Raw genomic sequence first — 6,000 nt, forward strand, 5'->3', positions numbered from 1 at the left:
GTATGTGAAGACTTGAGATTCGTAAATAGAAGTAAATTACAAATCTATATAAACCAGTTGAATTAAAAGAAAAATATTTTTACCGGAGTTTCCCTTTAAAGGGGTTGGCCGCTTTTTTAGTAAAATTGTTCAGTTTACAGTATTAGGCTATGTTCACACAACGTATATTTTCATAAAACCACAGCCGTTGTACAACGGCCGTAATTATTACAGAAATATACGTTACCTAGCTGTCCATGGGATCCCGGCTGGAGCGTATAGACATAGTGTACGCTCCGGCCTGGATCCCTGGCGGCGCCGCATACAACTGAAATGTCAGTTTTCTGCGGCCGCTATTCATTAAATAGTGGCCACAGAAAACCCTGTCAGTGCACAATGTGGAGTGAGCGACCGGAGCCGCTGTGGGGAGTTCTGATGCAGACGTGCACGGATGCGCCCGCTTCAGAACTCTGTGGGGCTAAAGATCATCCGGCCGGGATGATCTTTTCAGAGACCGGCCGTTCCGTGACCTGGATGGGTCACGAAACGGCCGGGCTCTTACGTTTTGTGTACAGCCTAAGTAAGTGTACTTAAAATATATACTGACAGCCACTCCCTGTGTACCTCATGGAACTAATATCAGACTCCCCTCCTCCAGGCTGGGCTGTGCTGCTCTGTTTTGTTTTTGTACATAAGATGTCCGACATGGAGGAGCATGTGACCATGCCCCACCTCTGTGTCCTGCATAGGCATATACAAGCTCAGTGGTGGACACTGGGGGGCAGGGCATGGTCACATGCTCCTCCGTGTCGGCCATCTTATGGACAGAAACACCACAGAGCAGGACAGTACAGCCTGGAGGAGGGGAGCCTGATTTTAGCTTTATGGGGTACTCAGGGAACTGCTGTCAGTATAGACGGTGAGTACAGTTACTAATACTGTACACTTAACTATCTTACTATAAAGTGGTCAACCCCTTTAACAGAGAGGATCTTGTGAGAGGAAAGAGGAAGTAAATGGTTCCACCCAGTTGTCAATTTTCCAAAAAAGAACACATTTTTTTGGCTGAGCAGCAGTTTTCTCCCTGAACCCATATAACGGTGTGACCTAAAAATTTAGGAAGCAAATGGAAGTGAAAGGGGTTAACCATGTCTTCTTCGGAATGTAACAAATGAGGCACACTAATAGACAATTAGTCAGCTTGGTAAACACAGTTGGTGAGAGTTACATTACATTAGGTAGCTGATCGGATGCCTCCTGTTTGGTTTACATTGAGCGGCGAAATTTTGTTACATAAGTGTGAATGAGATGTAAGGCAAGTAAGTGGGAACCAGATGAGCTAAGTGATGTCATACTGAAGCTGGCACGGATATATTTCCATATATTTTCTTTATATTATTTGTCTACATAGGGCAGGGATGGGGAACCCTCGGCCTTCCAGCTGTTGCAAAACTACAATTCCCATCATGCCTGGACAGCCGTAGGCTGTCCAGGCATGATGGGAATTGTAGTTTTGCAACAGAGAGATTACATAGAGGTTACAGTCTTGACCCCATCAATAACACCGGTCAGGTCACACTTCAGGGGGCCAGCTGGATTCAGATTCTATGCAACGTAAGGAAAAATAATAATTTGGAGTAAACACGAGGGGGGAGATTTATCAAACATGGTGTAAAGTGAAACTGGCTCAGTTGCCCCTAGCAACCAATCAGATTCCACCTTTCATTTTCCAAAGAGCGTGTGACAAATGAAAGGTGGAATCTGGTTGCTAGGGGCAACTGAGCCAGTTTTACTTTACACCATGTTTGATACCACCCCCCACCCCCCACCGGAGATGCTCATTTGTATGCAGACTTTTTAGTGGGTGAGAATCTGTCAGCTGTCAGAAATCTATGAAACAAATAATCTATGAAATGCAAAGTCTTATCACTTGAAATATATATATATATATATATATATATATATATATATATATATTAATGTATGTGTAGAACTTCCCTCCACACAGGGAGCAAAATTATAAATAATACAATAAACCTGCTAACATTTATGAATGTTTGTATGTACTATATGTATATACCTAGACATATAGAAATATTTATACATTCTTGAATATTTCTGATAATGTCACTTGGAGTTGAATTAAAGGGATTATCCAGCGAAAATCTTTTTTGTTTCAAATCAACTGGTGTCAGAAAGTTATATAGATTTGTAATTTACTTCTATTTACAGATCTTAAGTGTTCCCATACTTATCAGTTGCTGTATGTCCTGCAGGAAGTGGTGTATTCTTTCCAGTCTGACACAGGGCTCTCTGCTGCCACCACTGGCCATGTCTGGAACTGTCCAGAGCAGGAGCAAATCCCCATAGAAAACATCTCCTGCTCTGGACAGTTCCAGACATGGACAGAGGTGGCAGCAGAGAGCACTGTGTCAGACTGGAAAGAATACACCACTTCCTGCAGGACATACAGCAGCTGATAACTATGGGAAGACTTCAGATTTTAAAATAGAAGTAAATTACAAATCTATATAACTTTCTAAAAACTGTTTAAAAAAAAATATATTTTTGCCGGAGTACCCCTTTTAATGGAGGATCATTTAATGCTTTAGCTCCCCTGTGGTGGCGCTGTTATAAAAATAACCCCCCAAAATACCAAAAGAATGAGTCCAATATGGACAACTCTTGTTCTTCTCATTCTGTATCTTTCCTATCTTCGCTGCTTTTTTTTTTTTGTCTATAAAAGTGTGAAGCATCAAGAAATTATGGAGGCGCTTGATCTCCGAATGAAATTTTCAGCGGCTCAATAACTGTTAATATTGCTGGGATTTCTTAAATTTTGCTGTCAAATCCATCTTGAGAAAGGGAGAGATCATGACACGACAGACAAATTGCCTTGTCATTCCCACACTTGCAGCGAGCACGTTGCTGTGGTCAGCACTTTGCCCCTTTGTTTGCATCCTTGTAGCGGGATAATGATTTCTAAAGCCGGTATGAAAAGCCATTTATCTGCATCCCCGAAAACCATCAGCCACGTGCTGATATCTTTCTAATGGTCTCTGCCGAGTGCAAATGAATCTCAATAAATGCATATACAGATAAATTCTGATGAAAGCCTCTGCCGAGTGCCCTGTGTAAGTATTCAATGCCGGCTGCTCCTGGCTTAAAGATCTTTTGTTTGACACTGCAATATACCACTGTAATGTCAGAGTAGCTAATGTAATTACGCAGATATTTTGCCAAAAGGATGGAACGAATATAAAATTGAGTGCACAATAGATTATTAAAAGTATAGTACACTCATCCCTATTACTGCGGTCAAGACCCTGATTAACATGAGCTACGTGGTCCGTGGCTGAAAGGAGTATGCTTAGTTCTTCTAAAAGCCTTGTGAAACTTTTTGCCTATTAAAGGGGAACTATCAGCAGGTTAGACTAATCCTACCTGCTGATCAGGGGTAGATTAACTTTTCCATAGGCCCCGGGCTGTTCACCAAGCCTCATCGTGCCAATTCCCGCTTCCTGAGCCCGAACCCCGGTGCACGCGCTCACAGGAGAGTCCGATGCCCATAGAGAATGACGGAACATCGGACTCCCCATTCATTCTCTATGAGCATCTGACTCTCCTGTAAGCGCGCGTAGGGCTTCGGGTGCTAAAATCTCAGTCACCCGACCGGCTCAGGAAGCGGGACCCGGCGCGATGAGGTATGTATAGGGGGATCTAACAGGGGGTCGGGAGACTGTCACCCCGGCACGGGGGGTGACAGGTCCTCTTTATACTGGTTCCACCAGACTCTCCCCTGCCTGACTGTTCTTGGATTCTAGCATTCCAAGTGGGGGTGTCATTCTGCTGTTTCCGCTGTTTTCCCATGTATCCTGACTTGTGCCTTTTCTTAGACATACACATTCGGCCTTACCCCCATCTGTACTGCCTGCCTCTCCCATTGTTGACTTTGATTGCCTGACCTGCCTCTGAAGCCACCTGCCCTGACACTTAGACTCTGCTCCCTGGTGATGCCCAAGGCCAAAACTGGATTATTAGCACAGTGGGTCCACACGTTGGTCCTCTGTTACTAGTATTCTGTATGTGTGGGGAATGGGCTGAATGTAATCATTGGTAGACCATGAATGTAGTCACTGGTAGACCATGAATGTAGTCACTGGTAGACCATGAATGTAGTCACTGGTAGACCATGAATGTAGTCACTGGTAGACCATGAATGTAGTCACTCGTAGACCATGAATGTAGTCACTGGTAGACCATGAATGTAGTCACTGGTAGACCATGAATGTAGTCACTGGTAGACCATGAATGTAGTCACTGGTAGACCATGAATGTAGTCACTCGTAGACCATGCTCAGTTCAGTAAACTCAATAGTCTCGCTTCCGCTTTAATATATCGTTCAATACATCTTTGAAGGCATATATCTCTGAAATGCAGAAGGAACATGCTACAAATGGGACCTAACTCAAGCAGGTTTTACTAAGTAAAAGTCCTTCAAGCCGCTAAGGCTTGGTTGTCTCTTCAACCATTTTTTCCCCCCAGTTGGTATGAAATAATATCATTACCAATAAGCATCACTTCCTCCATAGGTTGCATATACTGTCTGGTTAATCCACAGCAGAAATATTTAATTGCAGAAAATTGGAGAAAAACAGTAGTGGATAGAAGAGTCAGTAGTTCTTGCTCTGACAATAGCCGTCATCTGTATATTATTATCTGTCTGATGAATTCCAGGTTTAGAGATCTACAAGGAATTGGAGCAAGAATAAAGGAAGCAATTTAAATATTTTTCATTTATCAAAAGCTTCCAAGACCTAGTCACTGACAAGTAGCCAAGTGCTAGGGGGTCCCCAGTGTTATATAGTGTATATCATAGACATACTATCAGTATTAGCTTTGTCTAGTGCTAGGCAGCAGCTCTCCACTTGGCTTGTAGAGTCCTCAATAGCACCACTTCTGTATGAAGGCCACATGGCGTAATAATATCAGTTAATGTACAGCCTGGATTCTTTATAATATATATATATATATATATATATATATATATATATATATACTTTTTTTGGTTGAAGTAAATTATACTTGATGCGGTCAATAAAATTCTGGAATCCACCAACAAGCAGCCATTGGCCGATCCTACCTGATTACCAGTGGCAGAAGAAGTTGGATGCAGCTCTTAAGGCTGCATGGAAAGCATGGCTAAGTTCACACAACATAAATGTTCGATAAATAACGGCCCTTGCAACACCGGTTGCTATTTGTTGAAAATTAAAATAACATTGTGTCCTATGGAATTCCAGCCGGAGTGTATACCCGCTGTATACATACCGTATACAGGAATTCCCGACACTCACAGCAGCTTGCTTGCAATGTGCGTTTATTTACAAGACGTGGTGCACACAATACAATCCATCAGAACACGTTTCGGCACTGTTGCCTTTCTCAACTGCCAGGCAGTTATATATATGTATCATGAGATTGTCCGCGTCGCTCTGGCCGCACTTTACATTGTCTGATATGGTAATTTGGAATGCGGGCACACCCGAATGTGCCCGCATTCCAAATCAAAAGAAGTGATGTTTGTGCGGTTGGAACTGCTATACTGGCCATCTTGGACTTTACAGACAGCAACTGAACAGCCGCTGTTATACACTGTGTGAACCTGGCCATAGGCTGTATCTATGTTTTCCTGCACTCTCTAGGGCTGCATCCATCTTCTTCAGTAACCAGTAATCAAATGCGGCATTTTTAAATCAACTGGTGTCAGAAAGTTATATTGATTTGTAAATTACTTCTGTTAATCAATATCTATCACCTGCTTTATGTCCTGCAGGAAGTGTAGTTTTCTTTCCAGCCTGGCGCACTGTTCTCTGCTGCCACCTCTGTCCATGACAGGAACTGTAAAGAGCAGGAGAGCTTTTCTATGGGGATTTGCTGCTGCTCTGGACAGTTCCTGTCATGGACAAAGGTAGCAGCAGAGAGCACTGTATCTAACTGGAAAGAATTCACCACTTCCT

At 42.9% G+C, this 6,000-nt stretch overlaps 1 protein-coding gene across 4 annotated transcripts in view; it reads left to right on the forward strand.

Annotated features, from left to right (window-relative positions):
* MGMT (O-6-methylguanine-DNA methyltransferase) overlaps positions 1–6,000 on the forward strand; it is a 340,572-nt gene that overhangs the window by 234,870 nt on the left and 99,702 nt on the right. The gene's annotated exons all lie outside the window — the stretch shown is intronic.

This window comes from Dendropsophus ebraccatus, chromosome 8 (assembly GCF_027789765.1).
Source record: "Dendropsophus ebraccatus isolate aDenEbr1 chromosome 8, aDenEbr1.pat, whole genome shotgun sequence".
NCBI lineage: Eukaryota > Metazoa > Chordata > Amphibia > Anura > Hylidae > Dendropsophus > Dendropsophus ebraccatus.